Source organism: Callospermophilus lateralis, unplaced genomic scaffold (genome assembly GCF_048772815.1).
Source record: "Callospermophilus lateralis isolate mCalLat2 unplaced genomic scaffold, mCalLat2.hap1 Scaffold_161, whole genome shotgun sequence".
Lineage (NCBI taxonomy): Eukaryota > Metazoa > Chordata > Mammalia > Rodentia > Sciuridae > Callospermophilus > Callospermophilus lateralis.
The window spans coordinates 1,113,601-1,135,584 of record NW_027512709.1 but is presented as its reverse complement, the minus strand read 5'-3'; the positions used below and the strand labels follow the sequence as shown (position 1 = coordinate 1,135,584).

Sequence of the window (21,984 nt, the reverse complement as noted above, 5' to 3'; positions counted from 1 at the left end):
TGAGTTCCCGCAGGTCAGCTCTGCCATCCGGGAGGAGCAACATGGTTCCCTGAATTGGAAGGACCCAGCAAAACCTTCTCCATCCTTATCAAAGCAGGCCTTGGTAGCTGGTGTCCCACACCATGAGGACCTGGGGATTGGGAGTGAGCTGATTAATTGGGCTTTCTCAGAGGAGGGCTGGTTCTAGGAGGAACTTAGGGGGTCACAGTCTTCTGCTTAAGGGGCTCAGGACTGGGTCTCCCAGGATGCTAAGGCAGGTGTTAAATGCTGCATATTAACATTTCAGCAGCTGAGAGACCAAGATAGATGTTCTCTCAGAGCCTCTAAAAAGCTTCTCCAAGATCCAGGAGAAGATCCAAAAAGAAATAGCCCCCAAAATAAAATGTTGAAGGATTAAGAAGCACATTACCAGCCCAGGAGAGAGGCCTGATTTCTTTCCATATTTAAACTTGGGCCTTCTGGCCCCAAGTAATGATAATCATGAAAACACTTGGAAGCATATAAACAATATTTAGCTTAAAAGCTCATCAGTCATTCCCTTTCTGTCACCTGCCAGGCTACCACAAAATCTATTTTCTTGCCTGTAAAATAATTTCGGGGCCACCCATCTCCCTCTGTCCCCAGAGCCTCCCTTCTACTCAGACCACGTGTCTCACTGGGATTCTGTCCAGGCTCCTGACTGGGGTTCCTGCTTCTGCTTCTGCCTGCTACCGTCTCCTCCTCTCAGAGTGGCTAGAGTGGTCTTTTAAGGTCCTAAATTCCAACAGCACCTTCGTGTTGAAACCTTCTAGCGGCTTCCTGTTGAGCTTGGAATCAAATCTGAACCCCTCACCAGGCAGCATGCTACTGTCCCCTTCACTCAAGGATGTCCCCTGGCGGTATCCTGAATTCTCCTTCAGTTCTTCATGCCAAGTGCACTCACAGATTCCCCCGCTGGACCACTCTTAGGCAGGACATTTACAGGTCTAGCTTCATCGCATTGCTTCCACTCTACTAGGGTCTACTAAGTCCCTTGGAAAGGTTTTCCTTGACCACAGTGTCAGAGATGAGACTCTCACTTCATGCTCTTATCTGGTTCATTGTATTCATGGCGCTTAGCATTCACTGGATTTGCCTTTTTTGTTTGTTTGTTTGCTTGTTTTTTCTGCTCTCTCATTGCTTATTTTCTGTCTTCCAAAGCAGAGATCCATCTCCATAAGGGCAGGTCTTGAAGAGGCCCCAGGATCTTAGCACTGCCCAGGGCCCACCTGTTTCTTCTGTCATCTTCTCCACCCACAGGTTTGTCATGTTGAGCCTGGAGTTTGACTACATGTGCCAGTACGACTATGTGGAGGTCCGTGATAGAGACAGCCGCGACAGCCCCATCATCAAGCGTTTCTGTGGCAACGAGCGGCCGGCTCCCATCAGGAGCATGGGCTCCTCGCTCCATATCCTCTTCCATTCGGATGGCTCCAAGAATTTTGATGGCTTCCATGCCATCTACGAGGAGATCACAGGTAAAGACCACAGAGACAACTGTGTAGCGTTTTATGGTTTGCTCCAGTAAAATCTGCTCCGGGTAAGTCCTTTCTCCCTGCACAGACTTATTAAAACCTAGCATGTTGCATTCTTGGAAGCAACCTACACACTGAGAAAAAAAAAGGGAGAGAGAGAAATGGCAAGGCGTATTTCGGAACCAGAACTAGAAATTTTTATCTTCTTCATATAAATAATGTGGGTAGAGCACAGAGAGACTGTATAATGTGTCCAGGTCACACAGCTATAATGGTGCAATCAGCAATTTGTACGCAAGCAGTTTGACGCTAGAGCTTACAGGGGTGGGGGGTCACTATGGTAAAGAATATTGTCCTTGGATCCTTGGCAGATCAAGCCGTGTGACTTTGGGAAAATTCTTCTCTCTCTCTCTGGGCTTCTGTTTCCTAATTATTGTTAAGGAGATGGTAATAGATGCTGGTCCTTAAGAAGACTCTAGAATAGAGGGAGTGGTTAGCACAGTGTAATGCACAGTAAGCACCAGTAGCTGCCAACCCAAGTGTACCCTTGGCCTCCATTAGCCATCTGTAAAATAGGTCTCGAAAGTCTTAAACTAATCTGGCAAACTTGATGAGGAGCTCAAGCCTGACTTTAAATCCTGCTCTTTTTGGCGTATTTGGAAGTAGGATTTGGCCAAGATGAAGTACTCAGTCCTAAGGAATCAGCCTGGTTCTCATTGTTCTGAGATCAGATTGCAGCAGGTTTTACAAAATAAGCTCAGGCTCAAAGGTTAAGTTTTTAAAAATACTGAATAATAATAAAAACAAACTAGCGATGGCCTTCTCCTCATCATGGCTCCCTTAGGATGAAAGTTCTGATGTGAGTCTTAGGAAAGCGGGGGTGGGTGGGGTGGGGAAGTGGGGTGGTGGTGGAATGGGGTGGGGTGGGGGGGTAGTGGTAGTGGTGGTAAAGTCAGGGTTGCTGCTGTCCCCTCCATTCATCTGCCTGTCCCTTAGCAGGATGCCCACAGCAGCTCTCAGCAGTTGTTCTTGTCTCCAGTCCATGCCGGGCCCCATGGGGCTGTGCAGGGCCTGGGAGTTCCAGATGATTTGCTGCTGTGGGTGGTCAGTCCTTGTCCCTGATGACACCCTGCTGGTCCCCTGTGAGGTGGTCTGTCAGGCAGAGCCAGCTTTAAGGGAGGTTGGTTGGGGGCAGTGGTGGCTCACCAACCTGTGTGCCTGTGATGGAGGGAGGGTCTCCCTCTTATGAAATGGTCTCCTCAACTCCCTGCTCCCCTAAGAATCTAGGAAACACTGGCCTGCCCTGGCAAAGAGCCAGCACCATTTCTGCTCCTCACATACTCCATTTGTCAGTTTATATCCATTATTGCCTCTGGCTAGGGTCACCTGTCTCAAACCTGCATATCACAACCCATGCTTCAGAATCCCTATCACCTTGTCCATCCTTGGCTAAACCCTTTCTCTTGCTTCAGTGAGCTGTGACTTTGCCCTTTTATGACCACTCTGTAGCACTTTCTGTTCTTTTTTGATAATACACTAACTGCACCATGCTTTGGGTTACAATTGTATATTTTTCTTTACATCACCTTGACCTGGTAAATAGAATCTCCTATTTGTCTTTGTGTCTCTCTGGTACCTTTCACAGAGCAAGCTCTCAGTACAGATTTGTTCCACTGAATCGAGGGATGCATTTCTTCCGTCAACATAGGAATGGTGATAACACACGCATAGGGTTTTTCAATGTCTTTTTGTAGAAAATATAGTCCTTAAGGTGCTCTGTAAAGAGCAGGTTATGAGGTCAGATAAGCTTGGGGAAGACTCAATGTTATGTGCATTCTTAGAACTTCATAATGCATAGGGCATTAAACTGAGAGGTTCTACAGCAAAGCAGTTTGGTTAATTACCATTAATGCCAGGAGCATTTCCCCAGTACATCTGAGGCCAGAACCTTTATTGAGTTGAACTTATATCAACATCACAAGGACTAATGGCTACAGAACATATGTTTGGAGATTCTCAAGTACACCTTTAATGGTGTCATAAAGATTATCTTCCAGTGACTGTCTCTTTTTTTTTAAGGGTGATCTAAAGCTACCCAAGGATGCTTACCCATCCAAGAGATGCAAAGCATGATTCTGCTTTCATTTATTTAATGCTCCAGTTTATTTTTTTGGTACCAGGTATTGAACCCAAGAGTGCTTAACCGCTGAGCCCCATCCCCAGTCCCTTTTGGATTTTATCTTGAGACAGGGTCTTGCTAATTTGCTGAGGCTGGTTTTGAACTTGGGGATCCTCCTGCCTCAGCCTCCTTAGTCACTGGGGTTTGCAGGCTTGAGCCACAGAACCCAGTGCTCCTGTTTATTTTTTGTCTTATGCCCCTCAGACTAGCGTCGCCTTCTGGGGGCCTCAGAAAGATCGAATAATATCAGCAACCTCTGACATGTAACTAGTACCTACGTGTTTTAGGCATTAGCAGGTTAGGGTAACATGAATTCTGTATAAGGAATAGAAAACCACCAAGACGTCAAGAAGCCTGGAGGCCTGGAGAGGAGGCACTTAGGCATGCACAGTGGCACTTAGGATGCCTTATGTCTTACAGCGTGCTCCTCGTCCCCTTGTTTCCATGACGGCACCTGCCTCCCTGACAAAGCTGGATCTTATAAGTGTGCCTGCCTGGCAGGCTACACCAGGCAGCGCTGTGAAAACCGTGAGTATGCCTCCTGGGTGGAGCTGAGGAGCCTCGTAGGTGGGCCTGGGAGGGCTTTGGGGCTCTCGGGGTTGCTGTTTCTTGGTGTCTAGGACTCTCTGTCCAAGATGGCGCAGGGTGTGGATACAACTGAATGGCCTCAGAAGGGCAGGGCTGCTGGAGTACCAACGTTTGCCCCTTGACATTTCTAGCCTAAACCTATTGCAAATACCTCTCAAAAAAGACACAGCAGTCTCACATACTATTCAGAGCTCAGGAACACTGAGGAAACAGTCAGCTGTAGAAAGCCACCGTTGTCAGCTCTCCTGTGGTTCAGGGTTTGAGCTCCCTGTCCATCCTAAGGTCTGGAGTTTCGAATTGTCCTCCAGGGCACCATTCAGGTCCGATGTGGTGTGGGATAGTCTGAAACCCTACATGGAGCATGGTCAATATGTAAGGTGACCACAAGCTCCAGTTTTCTGGGGACAGTCTGTCTCAGTGTGTGCATTTTGTCTAAATATAATAAGATCCTCACTCACACTTAAAGCTTCCTGAATTGGGCGGCAAATAACATGGGTATCCTATAAGGATGAGATGAGGTTTGTTGAGGCACAAACTAATGTTTTCTGAAGGACTGCTGTGCATTGGGAGTGTGGAGAGGCAGGGAAAGAGGACGCCTTGTCTTTCTCTGAAGCAGATTCTCCCGAGTTGGTGAGACCCGTTTCAACCTCCTTTAGTAGTTCTTGGGCAGGCCTGGAAAGAAAGGGGGTGCAGGGGGTGGGACATAAGAGAGGAGGATCCAGCTGGTTATATCCAGGACAGCTCTCCTTGTTCTCAAACATTCAAGCCCTGGCCCAACCTTCTGCCTGAGCCAAATTCACCCCTTCCCTTTCCCTTTCCCCTCCCTTCCTCTTTGTTCTAGGATAAAACCTAGGGTCTCCAGCATATTAAGGATGCAATTTATCACTGACCTATACTCCCAGCTCCTGAGTCATGTCATGACTGTAACATTGAACCACTCAAGTTCTCTAGTCTTATAGCTGTGCAATAATAACCCCCAGTCATCCAAACAGCAAAAACCAACTCAAGAAAATAATTCACTTCCAAAACAGGAAATCAGCATGTGATTTTCCTCCACTATTAGACCCAAGAAGAGAGAAGAGAGACTTGAATGTGCTGAGTGTGAACAAGTCTCTGACAGATCTAATCCTTATCCTTAGGAAGTGTCATGCTGACGGCTGCATGTGGTAGCACCATGAATGACCAGCCCCTCTGTGTGGTGCCAAGGACTGTGACATTTTAACCCAGTAACCAGAAATAATTGGTCAGGGTATCTGATAACTAAAACCGTGTGTGTGTCCTGTGTGCTAATAGAAGTTTGAGACCCAAAATTGGTGTCATGCACTGAAACCATCACCCTGGGATGAGAGGTGCAGAACAAGAAAAGTCAAAATTTGGGGAAGAGCTGAAGGAGTACAGTTTCTACCCTGGGCAGGGTTCCTCCAAGCAGATCCTGAGATGAGAATGAGTGTACAAGTGAGGTTTCAAGGTCAAGCTCCCTAGAGAAGCTCATAAGGGAGGGGACAAGGAATCAGGAAGGGAATGAAGCTAAGTAAGTGTCAGGTTTCAGGTGAAATCCCAGCCCCAGTGTTGAGTGGTAGTGAGACCTGGAATATAAAGGAAGTGCAGGCTAGGGGACTGGGCTGTCCTGTCCACACAACAGTGAGTCATTGGCTAAATTTCATGGGGAACTAGGGGACATGAACTGGGCCCGCTGGCTTTCTGTGCAGGTGGATAATGTGGTTCTCATCCCTGTGAGCAGTTCTCTGAAAGTAGCAGGTGCAGACAATATTGCAGAATGGGGAGGGGTCCCTGACTATGCCACTGAGTTCTGCTGAAAGCATCCCTTGCTCTGGAGTGGCACGGTGGGTTTGAGTGGGACTCTGGGAGAGGCTTAGAAAATGATGCTCCGTGGTCCCCGCCTCATTTGAGGCTGCTGTGTTGTGTGCAGGCAAATCAAGGAACCAAGACTTTCTCTTTACATCAAGAAATTGTATGTGGTGTGATTCTTCTCATGGCAGTGCTGGACCTTGACCATTTAGATTCAAAGGGACATGGTGGCAGCTAGAGTAGCTTAAAGGGAATGCTTAATGAATTCAAGAAACTGACTGCACAATATGAGGGCTTTGATAAACAGGTAAAATTACAAAGAAGTGAAACATCACCAAATAAGACCAGATGCCTTTAAGAAGCTGTTTTAATTCTTCCCAAAGTTATGACTAAAATGTGCCTGGATAGCGTGTGAATCAAATATGGATTTCTCAGCATGATTATTCCACCAAGAAAAAATAAACATCATGAAAAATGAATGTAAAATAAGGCATTTTGTACTGATTTGTAACTTGATTCATACAGTATCTGAAATCACTTTAAAACACCAGCATAGATGGGCAAGAGAATTCTCCCCTGCCAGTTTATATATATATAGTTCAAAAACCATAATTCCTCAGCACGGCGCAGTTACAGCTGGGTGAAGATATTCACAGTGGAAATCTGATATGTCATTTGCTAGCATCCTTATGGGGGTCTGAATGTTTATTATTTTTTATAAGATGCAGGTTTATTTTTTTCCTGTTAGGAAGTTTGGCATGAGTTTTAATGCACTCCGTGGGGGAAACATCACAAAAATTAGCTGTGGCAGTTTACCTTATAATTTTTGAACAGATTTTCGTCATTTTTTTTTCAGAGCAATCTGTCAATTAGAAAAGCAGAAAAGAGAAAAAATATTAATTCTGTTTTCCTCATGAGGATATTAATGTACTGGAACAATCTCTCTAGAAGGAATTCTTCCAAAGTGAAGAAGAAACCCAAGCACTCTCAGATTCCCCCAAACTCTCAAATGCCCAAATTGGTCTAGGCAATTATTTTTGAAAATTAGTTTTAAGAGCACCGAGCTCAGGATGCACAAGATTTCTGTCTTTGATTTATGTGATATCAAATTTGATAAGAGGAAACCACTTCTAGATGCTGCACTCAAGTCTTTGTGGAAAATTAGATGCTCCTTTTTGCATATGAAAGATTTAAAGCAGAGGATGCAAGATGCCATTCCTCATCAGATCCAAAACCAGAAGTGAGAATTGCACATTTCCCATGTAATTCATCATGTCTCATGGTGGCTCTTGCAGCGTGGCTTGGTAGGATTCCAGGTGATTGAGTGGTGAGCTCTGGTGACAACTGTGTCCCATGATAAAGTCATTTCAACGGTCTTTCCTTCCTGATATGGCTCATCAGTCTCTCTATTTTCAGGAAAGTCCTTGATATAAACTAACTTTATACATGTGCATGTCCTTAAGTAGGGTCCAATAAAAATAGGTTTTCTACTTCCTTGCAGAAGAAACCAAAGGTCAAATAATACAGAGGTGTGTGAAATAAAAAGAGAATACTATTTTCCCTGACCAATCCTGGTTTCCAGGGAAACCACTGGTAGAAACTGTGAACTTCTTTCTATGTTGCTCCAACCTATGATTTCATATATCCTTATTTTAAGCCAGTGGTTCTGAGCCAGGGGTGATTTTGCCCTTCATCTCCACCCCTGGGTGGCACTTGGCAATGCCTTAATCAATGCTGGTGGTTATAATTGTGGGGGTAAAGGAGACAATGCTGGCCTCTTAAAGGTGGAGGCCAGTATGCTGCTAAACATCCTACATGAACCAAGACAGCCCCACCACAGTTATCTAGCCCAGAGCCAGTGGTGCCAAGGTCAAGAGACCATTTTACCAAAGTGCATTCAAGAATACATACAATCATTCAACTCATTTTCAATACCCATGTCATGGATATTTTTTCCAGATGGGTCCATGAAACGATTCCTGAGTATTCATTGAATGCATGAATGCGCTATCAAATATTCATCACATTCTTATGATGGATTGATGGATTTGATATTGTTTAAAATTTTTTTGCTTTTATGATGAGAACTGCAATGGATATCTCTACATGTGAACAAAAAATTTTTGTAAGATAAATTTCTAGATGTTGAACTGTTGGTTCAAAGGGTACATGTATTTATTTATTTGTTCTTTTTAGATATACTTGATAATAGAATGTATTTGACATTATACATACATGAAGTACAATTTTCCATTCTTGTGGTTGTACATAATATGGAGTTACACTGGTCATGTGTTCGAATATGAACATAGGAAAATTATGTCTGATTCATTCTACTTTCATTCCAATTCTCATTTCCTCTTCCTTCCTCCATTCCCCTTTGTCTAATCCTATAAACTTCTATTCTCTCTTCCCACCCTGTTTTATTGTGTGTTAGCATCTGCATATCAGAGTGAACATTTTGGCCTTTGGTTTTGGGGATTGGCTTATTTCACTTAGCATGATAGTTTTCAATTCATTTACCGCAAATGCCATAATTTAATTCTTCTTTATGGTTGAATAATATTTCATTGTGTACATAAACCACACTTTCTTTATCCATTCATCTGGTGAAGGGCACCTAGGTTGGTTCCATAGCTTGGCTATTGTGAATTGAGCTGCTATAAACATTGATGTGGCTGCACCATTATAGTATGCTTCCTTTAAGTCCTTTAGGTATATGCTGAGGAGTGGTATAACTGGGTCGAATGGTGGTTCCATTCCAGGTTTCTGAGAATCTCCATACTGCTTTCCAGAGTGGTTTTACCAATTTGCAGTCCCATCAGCAATGTACGAGTGGGGGTACATGTATTTAAAGATTTGAGAATGATTGCCAAGAAGGTCATGAAAAGGTTTTACCAATCTACGAGATGAGCCATTCATTATAAGCACCAGACCTAGAAATAAGAATTGGCATCTGCATTTCAGAAACAAAGGTCTACTCTTGTCAAAATGGAAATGGGTGTGTTTTTCAGGGTGTTCCACTGGTCTGAGGAGAAAGAGTTCTTGTTCAGACTTTGGGAAGTGGTGGATTAAAAGAGAAACAATCAGCAAGGTTTGGCCTCGTCCCACTGGTCAAGAGGGTGTGAAAGGCCTGGGACACTCATCAAGGGCTATTACACCCCCACCCCCCAACCTCAGCTTCCCTAAAATGTTTTCCAATGAGGTAAAATTTTCCTCTGTTCTTAAGTGACCTCCTCAGAAACCTGACAAGGGGAGTGGCCCTTCCTCAGCCTTGAGGCCAGACTTACCCCCTGCCAACACCCTCAGTGACCTCCAGCCTCCCTGGGCCACCATGTAAGAAACTGAGACCCCTTCTTTCCTCTGAAGTTTCCTGTTTCTTTGTATGGAACACAACGACAAAATAAGTCCTCAAGAAAATGGTCAGAGTCTTGTTTTGAAAAAGTGGAGAGCAAGGGATTCATCGCCTGCTCCAGTTTCCATGTTGTCTTTGTTCCTCTGGCCCAGTTGACGAGGCCGGGCTTTCCCCTGTGCATCCTAATGAAGGACGATGAAACGGGCTAAATCTTGGGGGCACAATGCTCACACTGCAGGCTCTGACGCACCTTTGAACAAAACAAACCGGGCTCCACCAATTAAGGGAAAATGGTGAATCTGGATTTATTTGGGTTTGCAGACCCAGAAGGTTTCCCACTGGCCTGTCCCAAGGACTGAGAAGAAAGGAGCCCAGGATGAGAGGCACACTGTCTCCTTGTGCTTCAAAGAGGTGCCCTGCATTTCTCATGGGAATAAGTGTTTGGGAACTTTGAGATTTTCATGGAAACATTAATACTGATGCAAGTGAGATTGTTTGGAGACCCCTAGTGGGTAGCAATCATCTCTTCCCCGACTGACAGGTAAATAAGGTGCTGTGTGCTCACTGGATTAATGCAGACGATTCTGACATTTTTTCCAATAAGGTATTGAAAAACTGCCTTTGTCTCAGGTCCAAAGACCTCTCTTAGCCTCAGTATCTGGAAGACAGGTGCATCTCTGACTTCTGCTAGATGGTGCTTGGAATGTGTAGTCAGAAAGATCTTGGATTGACACTGAATCTGAAATTGACCAGCCATATGGTCTTAAACAAGTCATTTAACTTCCATGAGCCTCATTTTTCCCATTTACAAAGTTTAGCAAAATAATACCAAATACCTCTTAGGGTGTTTGTGGGACCCACAAAAGGCAGAGTTGAGGAATAAGAGCTGTGAATCTTATGACTGCTTCTGGCCCTGTCTTAAAGTTGTTTGAAATTCTGGCAGAAAGCAGAGGATTCTCCAGATAAGGCATTATGGCAACAACACTAGTTTCTACAAGGTGATGATTATGAAAAAGTGGAGAGCAAGGGATTCATCACCTGCTCCAGTGGTTTAAGAAAATTCCCTAAAGACTTTCTGAGTTTCCTCTTGAGTTGACCTTCACGAGTCATTGCTGGACCCTTAATATTGCTACCACTGCATCAGCCCACAAGCAAGAAAGACCTGGTTTTAAAAGGACAAGTAGATGTTGCTGGTGTTATTGTTATAAGAAATCCTGGGTCCCAGGGGAAAATATGCCCATTGAGTGTGATGACTGGGGAGCCTTTGCCACCAGGATAGCCTGGAGAGGGGATTTTCAGACATGATAAATGCAAGAATGTCATGAAGGAACTGGATTTGGATACTCCGAGGAAGGTCACCCAAAGCATTGTGTTATATGACCAGCCTCTGTTCTCTCATGGGGTTTTGGTAGGCATCATTTAACACACGGTGGGATGTGTGCCTGTCCCTGTGGTTATTTTGGAGACCTGGGTTTTAGAGCATCAGTTTTGTTAGAGGTATGGGGAAGAAAAAGGAAATGAATAACCTGGCATAAGAGGGTATAAGAGTTATGAGTGTAATTCTATGGAGAATGGTCTCAGGGATCCATAGTTATTATTCACAAGCACTTAATGATCCAGAGCCTTGAGACTGGAGGAGCCCCAGGAAGACTATTAGCTGATAGACTGCTGACTTCGTACACAGTATCTGGGGCTCCCACCCACTCATTCTTCCTAACAAGGCAATGAACCTCTGAACTCCTTTTGGTATATTCAGAGGGACACCATCCATTTGGATTTAGATCCAAAACATAAGAACTATTACTGAACACAGTAGAAGCTGCCCTTTAACAATTGTCAAGGTGTGTGTGTGTGTGTGTGTGTGTGTGTGTGTGTGTGTGTAGCTCAGAGGGAAAGTTTTCTTTTTTTGGATCAATGCTTGTTCCTAAGTCTACACAGACCAAGTGACATCTAAGTTATGAACTCTGCTGGGCTGCAGAGACTCTGTGGCCTCTTAACCAAAGCATTGCTGTTGCATGCAGGGTAAGGTGCTTGGGGTTGTCTTGTCAAGGGTGCATTTGGCTAGTCAGTGAGTATTTTAGCATAGCAGCATTTCTCCCAAATAACAAGAAGGCAGGAGAGGCCATGTAAACTGTTCTCTAGCCTGCATGCCTCTCAGAGCATGGGAGGGAGCCCCCTGGAGCATGGAAGGGCCAGAGCCTCCATAATTCTACTCAGTTTTGTGTTCATCTGCTGCTCCTGGTCAAGGCCTTCTTGGCTTTGCTTTAGCAGATGAGGTCACTGAGGCACGGCTTAATGGAGGAGGCCGATTTTATTTGGGTCCCAGGTTAAGAGGTAATCCATTAGAGCTGGGAGGGGCTGTGTGCCCACCTCGGGCTGGGAAGAGGGCACAAGTTACAGATGAAGGATGAGAGCATTGCATAATTAACTTCTGATGGAAACAAACATCCTGCTTTAGTTGTTTTTTGCCACTGTGACTGTAAGACCAAGCCAGCTCAATTGTAGAAGAGAAGAAGTTTATTTGGAGGCTCACAATTTCAGAAGTCTCGGTCCATAGACAGCCAGCTCCATTTCTACAGGCTTGAGGTGAGGCAGAATAACATGGCGGAAGAGTGTGGTGGAAGGAAGCAGCTCACATGATGACCAGAAAGGCGGCGGGGGGGGGGGGGGGAAGAGAGATCACCATTTGTCAATACAAATATATACCCCAAAGCCAAGTCCCAAATACCCCACCTCCTCCAGCCACACCCCACCTGCCTTCAGTCACCGCCCAGTTAATCCCATCAGGTAATTAATTCATGGATTGGGTTATGACTCTCACAACCCAATCATCTCTCCTTTGAACCTTCTTTAATTTCTCTCACACTTGAGCTTTTGGGGGACACCTCACATCCAAACCATAACACATTCCAGTCATCACTGGCCCTGAGATGAACCCCAGCCCTTTGACAGAGGCTAGGGATCCCTCAGTTTTCCTTAAAGGCTCCTGCCTCCTGGATCCTTCACTACTTCTCTCTCTTGCTCTAGAAGATGAAAGCTTCCTCTTCTTTAAGAACAGGATGTTCTTGCTGGTATCCATGTACAAAGAACAGCAATAGTCATTATTCTCTCCATTCCTAATATAGACCAGGCTCCGTGCTTCATGGGACATTGCCTGCTCAGTTTGTCAACTTCCTGCATGGTAGGTACTTCTGTCATCTCCACTGTACAGATGCATCCAGCCAAACACTTCTGAGTGTCCATGAATTGTACCAGGCCCTGGGGAAACATGGCAGAGCTGCATGGCCTATATTTTCTCTGCCTTTGGGCAAAGCCATAAAACTAGCCTAATCTTAGCCCATTTTTAGTAGAGGAAAGGGTCACATGTTGCATAGTTTCTGGCTACAACTTCCTGAAGTGAAGGCCTTTGGTGGTGGCAACAGGGGTGGTGAGCATTACTGAGTGCATCTTGTAAGCCAGACATTCAGAAGAATCTCCTCAAAGGACTTGGATGTGCCCAGCAGCCAAGGAACCTCAAATTGAAACAGACAGAGTTGTGTAGCTCAGGCCATTTTTTTTTCAGTTGTAGATGGACCCAATGCTTTTATTTGTTTATTTATTTTTATGTGGTGATGAAGATTGAACCCAGTGCCTCACGCGTGCCAGGCAAGCGCCCTACCACTGAGCCACAAGCATTTCCATAGCGAACATTTCTTATATTTCAAAACGTTAACTATGATTACCACAGAGGGACATTTCTTCCGGTAGTTTAGAGTTGCCCTCTATCCTGGAGCTGACTCAGAAACCTTCTGAGATTTGAAGAAACCCCAGGATCACTATTATTACCAAGCAGATGTAGTAGGTGGAGAACCACAAGGTTTCTAACACTCAGGTATGTTACCTATCCTACCCATTCACTCTGTCAAACAGGGATGTGCCAGGTTGACTGGGACCAAGGAATAAAATGACTAGAGCTTTCTGAAAAGTTGTCAAAGTTGACCTATCTCTTAGGCACAGGCAGTGTTAGCTATCCAATTAAATAGGCCATCCAAACACCGGAAAAGTAGTGATCAAAAGACACAGTGTACCAGAGGCCCAAGACAATCCTGATTAAGATCAAATAGCTAATTGTAAGCCTCAGCCTCCAAATTGCTGCCGGATGAATAAATAGCAGTGTGTGCAATCCAAGCATAATTTCACATGGGTAGTGTCTCATTCACACCGGCAAAGGGCTGGAAAGCATCACAGAGGCAGGATGCCATTGGCTGGAAAGGGATGAAAAGAGATTTCAGTGCAGATGACATCATCAGTGGGTGTCATTATTCCTCGTTGGTGAAGACCATCTTGTGAGTAAAAAGTATTTGGTTTTGTCTAGATACAATTTGAACTCAAATATAATTTGAACAGGAGAAAGTGAGGAAGAGTTAAAAGGCCATCTGAAGGTTGTCTCTGAGCACTGGCCTCACGTTCAATCAGGTTTCCAGAAAGGACAAAGCCCCAATGAGAAAGTTAATGCCTTTTCCAAACAGAACCAAAATTCTGTCACAAGTGGTTCCCTTGATTTGGGTGATGAGTGAGAATGAATAGATCCCAAGAGTATGCTAAGAATAGAGGTGAATGTCCCTCCATCCCCAGCCCCTGCCACCAGCTCCATCGTGGGGTGATGGGCTCTGTTGACTTTGGCCCTGTTTCCCTAGCTAATTCTCAGATAATCTTACAGCTCCGAACTCAGCTCTTTCTAAAAAAGCAGAATAGGATCCTGACTTACTTTTTCCGCTCAGCTGGTTATCAGGCTGACATAAATATTTCATCAACATACAATTTGCCCACAGAAATGTATGCTTTTTACTCACAGTTTCGTAAATCGCTGCTAAACCATTTCCAAAGTCCAAGAGGACATAAGCAATCATAACTAGGTTAAAATTATTTAGAAGCAGAAATAGGACAATCCCAAAGAGAAGACCAGCAGATGGAATAGAGATTGAAAGAAAGCAAACACAGGCCCCTTTAGAGTTGCAAAGATTGTTAATTTTATTCTGACCTCTCCCTTATTCTCCTGTGTCTAAGGGTGAGTACTGGGGAAACGCTGAACATTTCTTTTTTGTAAGTTACAGAAATATCAATATGCTTTGTTACTAGATATTTCTAAAAACTAGATCATTCCCCTTCTCATACAAAAAAAAAAGTGACTGGTCTTGTTTATGCTCGCACTATTCCAGTGGGTGCCAGCTCAACCGGCTCCTGCCCTCATGTTCCTTCAACCCTGCCTGAGACCTTCTCCATCTGGGAAGATCCTCTGGCCTATGGGCATCCTGGAGGCATGTAGAGTTAGTACTTATCCCATCATCCTTCAACAAAGGGTTGATGGTGCTCCATAGGTGAGAACTGGTATCTTGCTCCTTGAGTGGGATAACAATGAGGCATGTCCCATTGTTTCCCAGAGTTGCTAAATGGCACTGATTCTCAGTTGCCCCCCAGTGATAACTTGCTTGATAACTTAAGAAATTCACGGTCTTTGTTTTCCCTAGTCCAATGTTGGCCCTTCCTGGGATTGCCACCAAGATAAACTGCTTGTACTCAAAACCTAGTCTCACATGCTACTGCTGGGGGAACTTAACCTCAGACACCTCTCTGAAAGTGTATTTCTTGAAGAGTTAACTTAGTAGAGCCTCGAGAGCTCTGTTAGCCCTGGTTCTTCAGAGAAGTTGAACCAATAGGAGATTCATCTATGTATAGGCTCACCTGATTATGGAGGCTGAGAACCCCCATAACCGAGACACAGGAGAGCTAGTAATTTGAAGGCTCTAATGTAGAGAGTCAGTGGTGTAGTTTCCAGTTCAGGCATGAAGGCCTGGGAGTCAGGAGTCCTGAGGACCGAGTGTGGATATCCTGCTCAGCCAGCCAAGCAGAGAGAGAACACAATGTTCCCTTCCTCCATCTCATTCCTTTGTTCTATTCAGGCCCTCAGTGGATTGCATGCTGCCTACCCACATTGGAGAGGGTAAGCCCTGTACTCATTATACCAATTCAAACACTGGTCTCTTCTGGAAACATCTTGGGAGACACGTCCAGATATAATGCTTAGGCAGGTGTTGGGGAGCCCAGGATCTAGTCATGTTCTCCCAGAAGATAAGTGATCACATTCAGCTAAATCACTATTTGGTGGCTTCTCTAAAGTTTTAGATAAATCTTTGATCAATGATGAATAACATAAATGTTAAGGGTTAGCCTTATCTGAAGGTTTCTCAAAATATGAATCATTTGCATTTCTGATTAAAAAAACAGTGTTAGACTCAGGAATTTATTTATAATCTGTGTACACCCCCACCACACACACACACACACACACACACACACACACACACCTCTTCTCTAGGGTCAGGGAGTGAGTGGAGATACCAGGGATGTTTGGAGAGAAGCCAATAATAAAGATTTGTTTGAATGCTCATTTAGCCCTTTTAGACAGCAATTGGAGCATGGCTGCTTCCATCACGAAGAAGCATCTCTCTTCTAATTGTCTCATCTTTGGCTTTATGCCCTGATGTACTGGCCACACTGCCATAGCTTCACCATGTGCCCTGGTTGAGGGGTGATCTCTGTCTAGTGACTCGGGGAGAACACAAATGTGATAAAAACTGGGAACTCCAATTCCAACAAGGCCCCCGTGGTTAATCTCAGCAGAAGCGTCTAGATTAGAACCTGGTTCCACTTCACCTGGCTTCCTATCTATAGATAAGTGGTTTTCTGTCACACCACACAGCAGGCTCAGACAGTTCAATCAATCACACCCAGGGACATCTTCATTGCAACCAAGGCCACAGTCAAATTTCACGCTTGACTAGTATTTGCTGAGACCCCCCTTACCCTATTTTAATTTATTTAAGGACCCTGTGATCACCTTTATTTTATTCCTTGGTTAGGGTCCTATCTTCTGATGTACTTTTAGAAGCACAGGTAAGAAAGGCACTAGTAAGGATAAATTAATGCTAATGAAAAACATTATGTACATTCCCCACCCCCACCCTGTGGGTTCTCTCTTTTTTGTGTGTGTGTGTCAGAGTGAGTTGAGTCAGCCTGAGGAAATAAAACTGGATTTCTTATAATAACATTCCTTAAAATTCTAATTAAACCATGAGGAATTTATTTGATTAAGATTTGTTTTTTTGGACCAGGGATTGAACCCAGGGTGCTCAACCACTGAGCCACATCCCCAGCCTGTTTTATCTTTTTATTTTAAGACAAGGTCTCACTAAGTTGCTTAGGGCCTCACTAAGTTGCTGAAGCTGACTTTGAATTTGTGATCCTCCTGCCTCAGCCTCCTGAGCTGCTGGGATTACAGGTGTGCACCACCGTACCTGGCTGATTGAGAAAGATTGTCTGGTAAGATTCTGATCTGAGGAATAAGTTGCTGGAAGGAAAGTATCCAACCATTTTTGTCTATAACTGCCTACAGGAGGCCAAGGAAAGGCTGAGATATCTAAAGTACTTTAGTGTAATCATCCTGGACTGATGTCACTTGTATTTCTGGGTTTAAATAAAAAAGTCCTATGTTCAAGATAAAGAAAAACCTCTTCCCATGTCCTGTTCTGCCGGGAATAGAGGAGGTACTCATTAAACATTTCATGTGAAGGCAAAGGGATCAGTCAAATCAATAGGCAGCAGCACCTCCCCAGTCCTTCTCTGAAAGGTGGACCTGTTGGCTTCCAAAAGGCAAAGCAGCAACTGGATTCTTTAGTTCCTAAGAGGTTATAAACAGCTCTTATCTCCAAATATGATCTTACAGCTTGCAGACCTAAGTAAAAGGAGAAAACAAATATGTCTTGCGGGTGGGGGGCTAGTGTATCATATTAAGATTTTAGATTCATTTAGGAAAATGTATCACTTTTATGGATGGGAATATACTGGTGAACAGAGACATCATGGAAAAAGAGGTCTATTGTCTTTCCACAGCCAGAAGGTGGGTCCACTCCCTGGGTTAGGGATGAAAAATGTGGACTTCCTTTTGTCACATTCAATATTACTTTTCTGACTAGAGGGTACAGAAAAGCTAAATTATTAGTGTGCCCTGAAGAACCACTTTTTCTGAAGACATCTGCATGTTGATCTGACAGGCCTTCTGAGGTCTCCATCACCATGTCCCCTGCTCACCGACCTCTGGACCTAGCCTTCTCACTTGGTGCCTTTGTAACAGGTATTGCCTCTCACTGTTCCATTCAGGGGAGAAAAAGATAACATTTTATTTGCTTTAAATCATCTTAAATCCAACTCTAAGCCCCATAATTCAGGGACTCATGAGAGATTCAATTTCAATTATTGTTGAATCGTCTTTGGTACCCCAGGATTGTGAAAAGAGTCTTGAACATGGACCATGCCAAATCCTCAAGGAGACTCCTCTGATGGTAGATTCTGATCTGCACTGTTTGGTCTGAGGAATCTCATTGCCTCAGATCAACTATTCTCTTCAGGTACAGCAGATTGGCTGCTGTGGGGCTGGGCTGGAGCCCAGGAGCAAGCATGGAAGCTGGGGGCTGTCTTAAGGACCAGCCTGTAGCTGCCTGGCCCAACAGCCTTCTTAAGGCTTCGTCACCACCCAGGAATGCTGAAAGGCATGTAGGCTCCATATTGGGGCTGAGCCCACTGCCTCTCTGGGGCCTCATCACAGACACCTGTGCCATGGAGAAGAAACCTGAGAGGCCCTGATGCCCAGCTAAGAAATTAACAGAGAGGTATTGGGTTAGTTTCTCCCTCAAACATAACCTGAGTCATGCCTATGGGCCCAGGTGATTCACTAAAGGGATTACTCCTGTGATTAACCAGCAAGGAGTGGAAGAGTCAAGATAAGAAAGAGGAAGACATCAAGCAAGAATATTTTCAAGTAATCTTCTACACAGCCCATCCCCCGTGGGGGTTCTGGGAATGTAAATCAAACCTCAAAGAACAGGGATTAGGTTCTTCTATTTCCACATATTGGCTACAGGTGAGCCTGGGGTGGGCCTGGGAGGAGGACAGAACTCTAGGTATTTTTTTAGTCCCCCCCATCTGGATAAGCAGATGGCCATGCCCAAGGACACCCTCTGAAGGCTGTAGGCCCCAGCTATCACATGTCGAAGGTGAGGGATGGGTGACTTGTGAGTATGAGGGGACTTGGCTGGGACACCAGTAATGGTCATGACAAGAGCCATCACAAAACCTTCACGTAGCAGTCACGTGTGAAATCACGTGGGAAGTGAACTCAGAGAACTTCCTCATTCCGTGGCCCTGGGAAAGAAAAGAGGGAGAGAGAACACTTTCTTGAAATGCTTATTTAAAACAAGACCCCAGAGAAATGTACCTCTGATGACTGCTGTTGTTCATGCAGTGGCATGTGGGGGCATGCTAAACTTAGTGTGTTAATGTCCCCAGGCTGAGTTCCAAAAGTAACAGGGCAATGTGCTATTTATTACTAATCATGCAATCTTTTATTTCACAAAGCAGGAATTTGGTGCTCCTTCAGGGCCAGGGATGCAGATATTTTAAATTCTCAATTGGCTTTGCCTGAAAATATCCATCCCACTGAGGAGAAATGAAACCTAAAGTCCTTGAAAAATCAAACAGAAAGAATCATGAATCTGTTCAATGGGGAGAGACAAAGGTTTCTAAAAAGAGAACACATAGGGGGAAAAAATCATTTTGAAACCTAACCGCAGGGAGGAGCTCTGATGAGATGCAGATAGTCTATGTACCCACCAGGTAGATGTCAACTGGGAGAGAGAAGGAAGGATGGAGAAAGTTTTAGAATTCTCTTCAAAAAAACATCACAAGGGAGTATGCAAGCTTTGGAAAGTACAGAAAATGAAAGAGAAAAAATAACCCTCGCGGGTTGTTTGATATAGGAACATAATTTTAAGGCTTTATTGTGTAAGATTAAACAAAATAAATGAACAGACACCCTGGTTGGTACCCAGAAGTCTGAATCAACACAGTTTTGGAAGTTCATCACGGGTAAATATTACCAAAAGCCCAGGAAATAGAGCGGAAGGCTGTGTTGTGCTTGAATAGGTCTAATAATGAGCTATTAAGATTTCTCTCTGGAGTGCTCTTTAAGGTGTATTAAATTTGGGGAACTGGCTTTTAAAGACATTGAGTGCTTTGTAAACAAAGGCAAATGAGGGAAAAAGAAACTTTGTGTTATTTCTGTGACTCCTCAAAACCAGCCCAGCCAGGTAAGTGTTATTATTTTATTTTATAGTAAAGAAATCAATGGTTGGGGAGGTTAAATGGTTCCCAGCTCTTAGTTTCTTAAGTACAAGATTGAAAAACTTTCACACTTTGTTCCTTCTACCCCTAACAAATATTTATTAAGTGCCTGCTGTTGTAGACTCTGGGGAACCAGATGAACTCATATCTATCTGATCTTAGAGGCCAGTATTTTTTCTACCAGAATCTAGTTACAAGACTTATTTAAGAGATTTCATGCGAAATTGTATAATGTGATTACACAAAATATTAAAGAGATTTGCATGGACTGAGAGACAGTTGGACCAAAAAACAAGGCATAAAACACTGTATGCTAGATTTAGATGTTTAATGGACAGCACTCAAAAATATTTTGTTTGATTTTTTAAAACAATAATAACCGGGGCTTGGGTTGTGGCTCAGTGGTAGAGTGCTTGCCTAGTATGTGTGAGGCCCTGGGTTCGATCCTCCACATCACCTAAAAATAAATAAATAAATAAATAAATAAATAAATAAATAAATAAATAAATAAATAAATAAAATAAAGGTATTTTGTCCAACTATAACTAAAAAATAAAATATTTAAAAAATAATAAATACAGAAACAACAACAAAAATAATAAAAAACAAACTTTTATGATTTTACTTTATGATTGTAAAACTTGATAAAAGTATAAAGAAGCAAAATCAGTAAAGATAATGACTACAATTGTTATTTTATTTTAATTTTCACTTTTTTGGGGACTAGAGATTTAACCTAGAGGTGCTTTACCACTGAGCTACATTGCTAGCCACCCCCCCTCTTCCCTTTTTAAAAATTTTGAGAAAGGGTCTTGCTAAGTTAGTTTGGGCCTCACTAAGTTGCTGAGACAATGATCCTCCTGCCTCAGCCTTCTGAGTCTCTGGGATTACACGTGTGTGCCATCATGCCCAGCAATGACTTCAAATATCGGAAAGTATGGTTTTCAAATCCCTTGGTCTGTCTCCACTTTGGTTGCTTTAAAACATTCCCATGTATCTATTTTTTCATTTTTGTCTGGTTTGGGGCTTTATGAATCTGTAGGACAAATTCTTCCATGAGTACAGGAAAGTTTTCATCTATTATCTCCTAGCACATTGTTTCTGACCATTGTCATCTCTCTTCCTCCTCCTCCATCATCTTCTTCCTCTTCTCCTTCTTCTCCTTCTCTTCCTCCTCCTCTTCTTCTTTTTCTTCTTCCTCCCTCCTGCTCTCCCTCCCTCCCTCTCCCCCCACCTCCCTCTCCCCCCCACCTCCCTCTCCCCCCACCTCCCTCTCCCCCCACCTCCCTTTCCCCCTGACTCCTTTCCTGGAATGTTAATTATGTATTTCTTTACCTTCTCACTGTGTCCTATGAACCTCTTAGATTTTTGAGTACATTTTCACCTTCTTGTCTCTTTCAACTTCATTCTGAAAGTTTTCTTATAAGCTATCTTTCAGTTCTATTTAGTTTGCTGTTAAATCCATCCACTGAGTTCTGTTACTAAATTTTTCAGTTTTTGATTTTTTCTTAGGTTATTTTTTTTTCAGCATTCCTGGTTTTCTACTGAAGTTCTCAATCTTGTCTTTTATTTCTGGAATGTATCAGCGGAGTTATTTATTTTTTACATTTTTAATTCATTTTTTAATTTATATATGACAGCGGAATGCATTACCATTCTTATTACACATATAGAGCACCATTTTTCATATCCCTGGTTGTATATTCTTAAGTAGTGTCAGATGACCACTTTGCTGGACCCTTTATAAATCTGATTCTGTTGTCTATATTTCCCTTGATTTTCAGCCGTAGTCTTGCCTTCTGTCTTTGTCAGTTGGGGCTGCTACAAGTCAATACCATAGACTGAGTGATTTAAACAACAAACATTTATTTCTCACAGTTCTGGAGGCTGGGAAGTCCAAGATCAAGGCGCTGGAAGATTCACTGTCTGGTGAAGGCTGCTTTCTGGTTCATAGAGGGCTGTCTTCTTGCTGTATCCTCACATGGAGGAGGAGGGAGAGAGAACTCTCTGAGTTGCCTTCAATAAGGGCAAAAATCTCACACACCAGGGCTCAATTTTCACGACCTGATCACTTCCCAAAGACTCCCTCTCCCTAATACCATGATATCGGGGATTAGGATTTTGACATATGAATTTGAGGGGGAAACAAGCATTCAGTCCCCTGAACACTCCATTGGATCCTAACATAGAAGCATTACTTGCTCTATCCTAATGATGACATTCCACAAGCAATAACTTAAAACCAAATAATAGTTGTCATAGTTCTCCATTCTAAGATATTGAATTTAAGTTTTACAGAAATTTCCATGTGAAAACTACACTTATGACCTGATTTCAAAAATGTC

General features: G+C 43.5%; 1 pseudogene; it reads left to right on the top strand.

Moving 5' to 3' along the window:
- LOC143389163 (inactive serine protease PAMR1-like) overlaps positions 1 to 21,984 on the top strand; it is a 72,361-nt pseudogene that overhangs the window by 39,551 nt on the left and 10,826 nt on the right.